This window comes from Panthera uncia (assembly GCF_023721935.1).
Source record: "Panthera uncia isolate 11264 chromosome A1 unlocalized genomic scaffold, Puncia_PCG_1.0 HiC_scaffold_17, whole genome shotgun sequence".
NCBI classification, from domain to species: Eukaryota; Metazoa; Chordata; class Mammalia; order Carnivora; family Felidae; genus Panthera; species Panthera uncia.
The window spans coordinates 208,696-218,166 of NW_026057577.1; positions in this window are offsets into that span (position 1 = coordinate 208,696).

Below are 9,471 nucleotides of genomic sequence, written 5' to 3' on the forward strand. Positions count from 1 at the left end.
CACACACACACACACACACACACACACACACACACAATGGAGTATTAGGAATAATGCGTAAGAATGAAAATTTTGCCATTTGCAACTACATGAATGGAACCAGAAGGTAATATGCTAAGCGAAATTAGTCAGACACAGAAAGAAAAATATCATATGACTTTTATCATATGAGGACTTTACGATACAAAATGATGAACATAAGGGAAGGGAAACAAAAATAATATAAAAACATGTAGCGGAACAAAACATAAGAAACTCTTAAATATGGAGAAAAAACAGACTGTTACTGGAGAAGTTGTAGGAGGGGGGAAGAGCTAAATGGGTAAGAGGCATTAAGGAATCTACTCCTGAAATCATTTTAAATGTACTATATACTAATTAACTTGAATATAAATTAAAAAAATAAATTAAATTAAAAAAATATTTGGAAACAAATGAAAATGAAAGCACAATGGTCCAAAACTTTAGGATGCAGTAAATCAGTCCTAAGAGGGATATTTATAGCACTACAGGTGTACTTTAAGTAGTAAGACAAATCTCAAGTAAACAACGTAACCTTACTCCTAAAGGAGGTATAAAAAAGAACAATCAAAGCCTAAAGCCAGCAGTAGGAAGGGAATTATGAGATTAGAATATAAATAAATGATACAGAAACAAACAAATTGCTGCCAAAACCATAGAACAGATCAGTGAAGCCAGGAGCTGGTAATTTGAAATTTTTAATAATATTGATAAATCCCTTAACAACAGTTATAGAAAAGAGAAAGGATCAAAATAAATAATCCATAAATGAGAGAGGAGAAATAACAACACTACAGAAATACAAAAAAATATGAGAGAATTTTATGAAAAGGTTTATGCCAAAAAATTGGACAACCTAGAAGAAATGGTTGAATTCCTAGAAATATATAAACTACCAAAAGTGAATCAGGAAGAAATGAAAACTTGAAGTAACAAATAACCAGCCAAAATATAAAATGGAATTAGTAATAAAAATTTCTCAAAAAACAAAATTCCAGGGCTTGATGTCTTCACAAGCATATTCTATCAAACATTTTAAAAAGAGTTAATACTCATTACTTTGAAAGTGTTCCAAAAAATAGAAAAGGAAGAAATTGCAAATTTATTCTATGAGGCCAGCATTATCCTTATAACAAAACCAGATACTCTAATTAAAAGAGTATGACAGGCAAATATTCCTGATGAACATGGGTGAAAAATTCTCAACAAGATAGTAGCAAATGAAATCCAACAATATATTAAAGGAATCACTCACCAGGATAAATAGGGTTAATGCATGTATTGCAAGTGTGGTTCAGTATTCACAAATCAATCAACGTGTTATACCATATTAAAAAAAGAAAGGATAAGAACTGTATGATCATTGTAATGGATGCAGGAAAGACAATTGACAAAGTACAACATCCATTTATGATAAAGATCCTCAACAAAGAAGATTTAGAGAAAACATATCTCAACATAATAAAGTCCATATATGAAAAACTCACAGCTAATATTATCCTCAATGAGGGAAAAATGAAAGTTTTTTCTCTAAATTTAAGAATGATACAGGGATGTCCACTCTCACCACTGTTATTTCACATCATACTGTGAGTCCTAGCCTCAGCAATCACACAACAGAAAGAAATGAAAGGCATCCAAATAAGCAAGGAACAAGTCAGATTTTCACTATTTTCAGGAGACATGAAACCTATATAGAAAAGCCAAAGAATCCACCAAAAATTGCTAGAACATGAATTCAGTAAAGTTGAAGGATACAAAATAAATATATCGACAACCATTACATTTCTATACACCAATAATGAAGAAGAAAGAGAAATTGAGGAATCAATCCCATTTATAATTGCACCAAACCCCCGTAAGATACCTAGGAATAAACCTAACTAAAGAGGTAAAAGAGGTAAAAGATAGGTAAAAAGAGGTAAAAGAGAACTATAAAAAACTATCAGTTTCTTTATAAGTAAGACTCTTTCTCTTGATTTCGCTCTCATTCTCTTTTTGCCCTTTCCTCATTTACTTTGTTTCCTGAATTCCACATATCATTGAAATTCTATGGTATTTGTCTTTCTCTGGCTGACTTATTTTACTTAGCTCCATCCATGTCATTGCAAATGACAAGATTTCATTCTTTTTATGGCTGAATAATATTCCATTGTATATATAAACCACTTCTGTTTTCATTCTTTAATTGATGGACACTTGGGCTGCTTGCATAAGTTGGCTGTTGTAAATAATGCTGCTATAAACATTGGGGTGCATGTGTCATTTGAATTAGTGTTTTTGTATAGTTTGGGCAAATAGTAGTGCAATTGCTGGATGTTAGAGTAGTTCTGTTTTAATTTTTGAGGGATTTCTGTACTCTTTCCCACAGTGGCTGCATGAGTTTACATTCCCACCAACAGTGAAAGAGGCTTCCTTCCCCCCCCCCCCCCCCCCCCCGCATCCTCACCAACACCTGTTGTTTCTTATATTAATTGTAGCCATTCTCACAGGTGTGAGTTGACATCTCATTGTAGTTTTGACACGTTTCCCTGATGGTAAGTGGTGATGGACATCTTTCCATTTGTATATTGGCCATCTAGAGTTCTTCTTTGTAAAAATGTCTGTTCATATATTCTCCCCATTTTTAAAAGTTTTTTTTAATGTTTATTTATTTTTGACAGAGAGACAGTGTGTAAGTGGGGGAGGAGCAGAGAGAGAGGGAGACACAATATCCAAAGCAGGCTCCAGGCTCTGAGCTGCCACCACAGAGCCCTATGTGGATCTCGAACTCACCAAAGGTGAGATCATGACCTGAGCCGAAGTCACACGCTTACCGACTGAGCCACCCAGGCGCCCCTCCCCATTTTAATTGTGTTATCTTGAGGGTATTAAGTTTTCTTAGTTCTTGATAGATTTTGGATACTAATCTTTCATCATATATGTCATTTGCAAATATCCTCTCCCCTTCCATAGGGTCACTTTTAGCTTTTTTGTTTGTTTCTTTCACTGTGCAGGAGTTTTTTATCTTAATAAATTCCTAATAGTTAATTTTTGCTTTTTTTTTTTCTTTTGCCTCTAGAGACATGTCTAGTAAGAATTTGTTATGGCCAAGGTCAAAGAGGTTGCTGCTTGTGTTCTTCTCTAGGATTTTGATGGTTTCCTGTCTCAAATTTTGGTACTTCATCCATATGAAATTATTTTTGTGTAGATTTTAAGTATGTGGTGCAGGTTCATTCTTTTTTTTTTTTTTTTTCTTACTGTCCAGTTTTCACAACACCATCTGTTGAAGACACTCTCTTTTTCTCATTGGACATTCTTTACTGCTTTGTCCAAGATTAGTTGACCATATAGTTGTGTGTCCATTTCTGGGTTTTCTATTCTGTCCCATTGATCCATGTGTCTGTTTTTGTGCCTGTTCCATACTATTTTCTCACTACAGCTCTCTAATATAACTTGAAGTCTGGAATTGTGATGCCTCCAACTTTGCTTTTCTTTTTCAAGGTGACTTTGGCTATTCGGGGTATTTTGTGGTTCAATACAAATTTTAGAATTGTTTGTTAAATGTATGTGAAAAACACTGTTGGTATTTTGATAGGGATTGCATTAAACGTGTAGATTGTTTTGAGTAGTACACATATTTTAACAATATTTTTCCATCCAATCTATGACCATGGAATGTCTTTCTATTTTTTGTGTCATCTTCAATTTCTTTCATAAGTGCTTTATAGTTTTCGGAGTACAGGCGTTTCTCTTCTCTGGTTAGGTTTATTCCTGGGTATCTTATTGCTTTTGATGCAAATGTAAATGGGATTGATTCCTTGATTTCTCTTCTGCTGCTTCATTCTTGGTGTATAGAAATACAACAGATTTCTGTACATTGCTTTGTATCCTGCAACTTACTGAATTCATTTATCAGTCCTCACAGGTTTTCAGTGGGGTCTTCCAGGTTTTCTATATTGAGTATCATGTCATCTGCAAATAGTGAAAGTTTTACTTCTCCATTACCAATTTGGAATCCTCTTACTTCTTTTCTTTCTTTCTTTCTTTTTTTTTTTTTTTTTTTTTGTCTGACTGCTATGGTTAAGACTTCCAGTACGTGTTGAATAAAAATGGTCTCAGTGGGCATACTTATGTTGTTCCTGACATTAAGGATGAGGTTAGCTGTGCGTTTTTCAGGGATGGCCTTTATTTTGTTGAAGTATGTTCCCAGTGAACCTATTTTGTTGAAGATTTTTATCATGAATTGGTGTTATACTTTGTCAAATACTTTTTCTGCACTTATTGTTATGATCTTATGGTTCTTATCCTTTCTCTTATTGATATGATGTATCACATTTTTAGATTTGCAAATATTCAACCACCTGTAGAAGCCAGGAATAAATCTCACTTGATTGTGATGAATGACTTTTTTTAGTGTATTGTTGAAATTTGTTTGTAGAGTTTTGTTGAGAATTTTGAAATCCTTTGCATTGGAATATTGGCTTGTAATGCTTCCCCCCCTTTTCCCCCTTTTTGCTTGCTTTCTTTCTTTCTTTCTTTCTTTCTTTCTTTCTTTTCTTTCTTTCTTTAGTGGTGTCATTATCTGCTTTTAGTATCAGGTCAATGCTGACCTAATACAATGGTTTTGGATTTTTTTTCTTCCTTTCCTAATTTTTTTCAATAGTTTGATAAGAATAGATATTTACTCTTCTTCAAATGTTTGGTAGAATTCCCCTGTAAGGCCATCTGGTCCTAGATTTTTTTCTTGGGATTTTTTAAAAATAATTTATTCAATTCTTTGTTGGTTGTCATTCATTGTGGTTTTCTATTTCTTCCTATTAAGTTTGGTAGTTAATATGTTTCTAGGAATTTATCTATTTCTTCTATGTTGTCCAATTTGTTGGCATAGCTTTTTTATAATATTCCCTTATAATTATTGGTATTTCAATGGTATTGGTTGTTATTTGCCTTTTCTTATTTGAAAATTTATTTATTTGGATCTTTCTCTTTTCTTTTTAATAAGTCTGACGAGAGGCTTATCAGTTTTATTATTATTTTTAAAGAATCAGCTCATAGTTTCATTTTTTTTTAGTTTTCTATATCATTTATTTTTTTCTGTAGTTTTTATTAGTTACATCCTTCTGTTGGTTTTATGTTTTGTTTGTTGTTGTTTTTCTAGGTTCTCTAGGTGTAAACTCAGGTTGTTTATTTGAGATTTTTCTTGTTTCTTGAGGTAGAGCTTTATTGCTGTAAACTTCACTTTTAGAACTGGAATTGCTTTGGGTGCATTCCAAAGATTTTGGACCATTGTGTTTTTATTGTCATTTGTTTTCGGGTACTTTTTTATTTCTTCTTTTATTTCCTGGTTGACTCGTTCATTGCTTAGTATAATGTTATTTAACCTCCATGTATTTGTGCTCTTTCCAGGTTTGTTCTTGTGGTTGACTTCTAGTTTCATAACATTGTGATCAGAAATGATGCATGTCAGACTTTAATCTTCATGAATGTGTTAAGGTTTGTTTTGTGGCTTAATAGGTGATCTATTCTGTAGAATGTTCCATGTATACTTGGAAAGCATGTGTGTTTTCTTCTGTTTTAGGATGTAATGTCATGAAAATATTCATCTGTTCCAGTGTGTCATTCAAATCCATTCCTTTCTTGTTAATTTTCTATTTAGATAATATGTCCATTGATGTAAATGAGGTGTTAAAGTTTCTTATTATTATTGTAATATTATCAGTTAGTTCCTTTATGTTTGTTATTGACTCTTTTACATCTCTAGGTACTTCTATAGTGGGTGCATAAGTAATTACATTTGTTATATATTCTCTTTGGATCATTCCCTTTATTATTATCGTGTCCTTATTTTTCTCTTGTTACAATCTTTGCTTCAGAGTCTACATTGTCTGATAGAAGTATTGTTGCTCTGGATTTCTTTTGAAATCCATTTGTATGATAGATCTTTCTCTATCACCTCATTTTCAATCTGCAGGTGTCATTAGGTTTAAAATTACTTTCTTGTAGACAGCATGTAGATAGCTCTTGATTTTTTATCTTTTCTGCCACCATATATCTTGGATTGGAGCACTTAGCGCATTTACATTCAAATTCATTATTGATAGATATTTTAAACATCATTTTATTATTTGTTTTGTGGTTGTATATGAAGATTTTTTCTCCTTTTTTTCCCCTCTTTCTCCTGTTCATGGTTTGCTGATTTTCTTTACTGATATATTTGAAGTTCTTTCTCTTTATCTTCATATATTTATTGGTGGCTTTTAAAATATGGTTACCATTAGGTTTGTATTTAACCTGTTCTGCACATGAAGTCTACATTAAGATGATAGTCATTAATTTTTAAACCTATTCTTTACTCCTATCCTCCCCACATTTTAGCCTGTATATTGCCAATCTAAATGCTCTTCTTTTGTGAGTTCATTGAATAAAGTTTTACATAAATATTTATTTTTACTGCTTTTTTGTTTCCTACTTTTATACTGTCAGTTTTGATATCTTTCCACTCAAAATGTCCCCTTTAATATTTCCTGAAGAGTTCGTCACAAACTACTTATTTTTTGTTTGTCTGATCTTGCTGAATAGTGTATTCTTGGTTACACATTTTTCCCCTTCAGCACTTTCAATATATTATGCTGCTCCCTTCTGGCTTGGATAGTTTCTACTGAAGTATCCTCTGCCAGCCTTTTGGGTTCTTCTTTTTATGTTACTGTTGTTGTTTTTTTTTTTTTTTAATTAGCTGGTTTTAAAATTTTCTTTCATGGGGTACTGGATGGTTAAATGTTTGACTCTTGATGTGGGCTCAGGTCATGATCTCATGGTTTATGAGTTTGAGCACCATTTCAGGTTCTGCACTGGCTGTGTGAAGCCAGTTTGGGATTCTCTCTCTCTCTCTCTCTCTCTCTCTGCCCCTCTCCTGCTCTCTATCTCTCTCTCTCAAAATGAATGAATAAATGAATTAATTAATTAAATTTTTAAAATAGCCAATTTAATTGAAATATATATATTTTTTATGTGGATTAACTATCCATCCTGGATCTGGATATATGTTTCCTTCCCCAGATTAGAGAAGTTTTCAGCTATTATGTGTTTCAAGTAAATTTTTTGTCCCGTTTTTTCTCTCTTTTCTTCTGGGACTCTTAATACTATAAATGTTACTGTGTTCAATGGAGTCACAGAGTTCCCTAAGTCTATTCTCATTTTGCATATTTATTTTTCTTTTTTTTTCAGTTTGATTACTTTCCATTACTCTGTCTTCTAGATCATTCAGAGCTGCCTCTTCTAGCCTGTTGTTCATTCCATGAAGCATGTTTCTCATTTCATTTATCTGTATGTTGTTCCTTATCTCCATGTTAAGGTTCTTAGACATGTCTTCCACTCCTTTATTTATTTATTTTTAATTTTTTAAAATTTATTTTTGAGAGATAAAGAGACAGAGTGCAAGCAGGGGAGGGGCAGAGAGAGAGGGGGACATAGAATCTGAAGTAGGCTCCAGGCTCTGAGCTGTCAGCACAGAACCCCATGTGGGGCTAGAACTTGCAAACTGTAAGATCATGACCTGATACAAAATCAGACACCTAACTGACTGAGCCACCCAGGCGACCCTCTTCCACTCTGTCCTCAAGTGTAGTGTTTAGCTTCTTGATCATTGCCTCAAATACTTCATCAAGCATGTTTCTTATATCTATTTCACTTAGATATCAGGCTATGGGCTTGTCCTCATCTTTCATTTGGGATAAATTTCTCTGTTTTCTCATTTTGTTTGAGTATCTGTACATGTTTATGTGTATTAGGAAAGTCATCACTGTCTTTTGGTCTTGAGGGTAAGGAGGGCCTTATGAAAAAGAGTTCATGTAACACACTGCTATGTAGTGTCCCCTGTTCTCCAGGGCCTGTTTCTTTCTATGTGTCTCCAATGTGTGCTGCATGTGCTCTGTTTTTGTGTCCTTGTCACTTTATCCTTCAGGTCAGTCATTTGCAAAGGATCTCTTTGCCATTTTTGTTCAGTGTTTAGTCCCTTGCATAAACATAATAAATTTTATCTAACTCTAGAGTTGTTCCTCTGGAGTTTCGTGGGAGAAGACAGGGTTTCATGTAAGCACTTAGGTAAGGAGTGAGGGCACTGTATTGGTTCCTGCAGGTTGCGCTGTGCTTATGTTGAGGAGGGGGGGGATAGTACTGGCCACTTTCTTTGTTCATGGAAGGGTATCTGTGAATACTGACTCTCTAGGATGCACTTTGATATGTGTAAATAACCTCCCCACTGTGTGTCCTAGGCACTCCAGATTGGTGCTTCCATGCTGTATATCCATGACTTGTTTGGCTGGGCCTCTCAGAGAATAATGTAGGCTTTATCCCAGACAAGCCTACTGACCATTAAAACACTAGGCTCTAAGGCTTGCAGTTTGCCAGAAGTCCACACGTCAGCCCCTCTTCTGTTCCAACCCAAGTCCTATGGGAAGTATTCCCCTTGCATTTCTCTGTGTGTTATACTGTCTCTTGCCCTTCTCTATAATCATGGCTCCCTCCCCACTACAGTGTCCATGATCTATCTCTCTCCTAAACTGCATCTGCACACTTCCTACCATTTTCAGATGTGGCCTCTTATCTACTTTTAGTTGTGAAGTTTATTCTTCCAGTTATCAGTTAAATTTCTTGGTTATATAGGATGATTTTTTGGTTAACTAGCAGTATTCATGGAATAAGGCAAACCTAGGTTCCCCTACTCCACTGCCATCTTCCAAACTTGTCTTTTATAAGTCTTATGGCTTAAATATTTGATTTACATATTTAGGTATACAATCCACCTTGAAATGACTTTTAACTCGTGGAGTGAGATAGGTTCAAGGTTTGTTGTTTTTTTTTTTTAATATGGCTGTTCTGTTTATTTTTTAATTGAATTGATTTGAGCTTTTATTTAATAGAGCACATTGTATTTCCAGATTATCTGAAAAAAACATGTAGGGGAGAAAAATGTGTTCACCAAAATTCAAGTCATTTTTTTTTCTTTTTCTTTTTTTAAGTATGTATGTATGCCATTTTAATGTTTCAGTTTTTTCTTTCAATTCCAGTTAATTAACATACAGTATAGGGGAAACTGGGTGACACAGTTGGTTAAGTGCCGACTTTTGATCTTGTCTCCAGTCATGATCTCACAGTTTGGGAGTTTAAGCTCCACATCAGGCTCTGTGCTGATGGTACATTTCCTTCTTGAGATTCTGTCTCTCCTTCTCTGTGGCCCACCTCTGCTTTTGCTCTCTCTCTGTCAAAATAAATAAATAAAAATAAATAAACTTAAAAAAACTAATAGTATAATATTAGTTCCAGAAATAAAATTTAGTGATTCATCACTTACATATAATACCCAGTGGTCAGCACAACAAATTCCTACTTTAATACCCATTATCTATGTAGCACAACCCGCTGCCACCTCCCATCCAGCAACCCTTGGTTTTTTCTCTATACCTAAAAGTG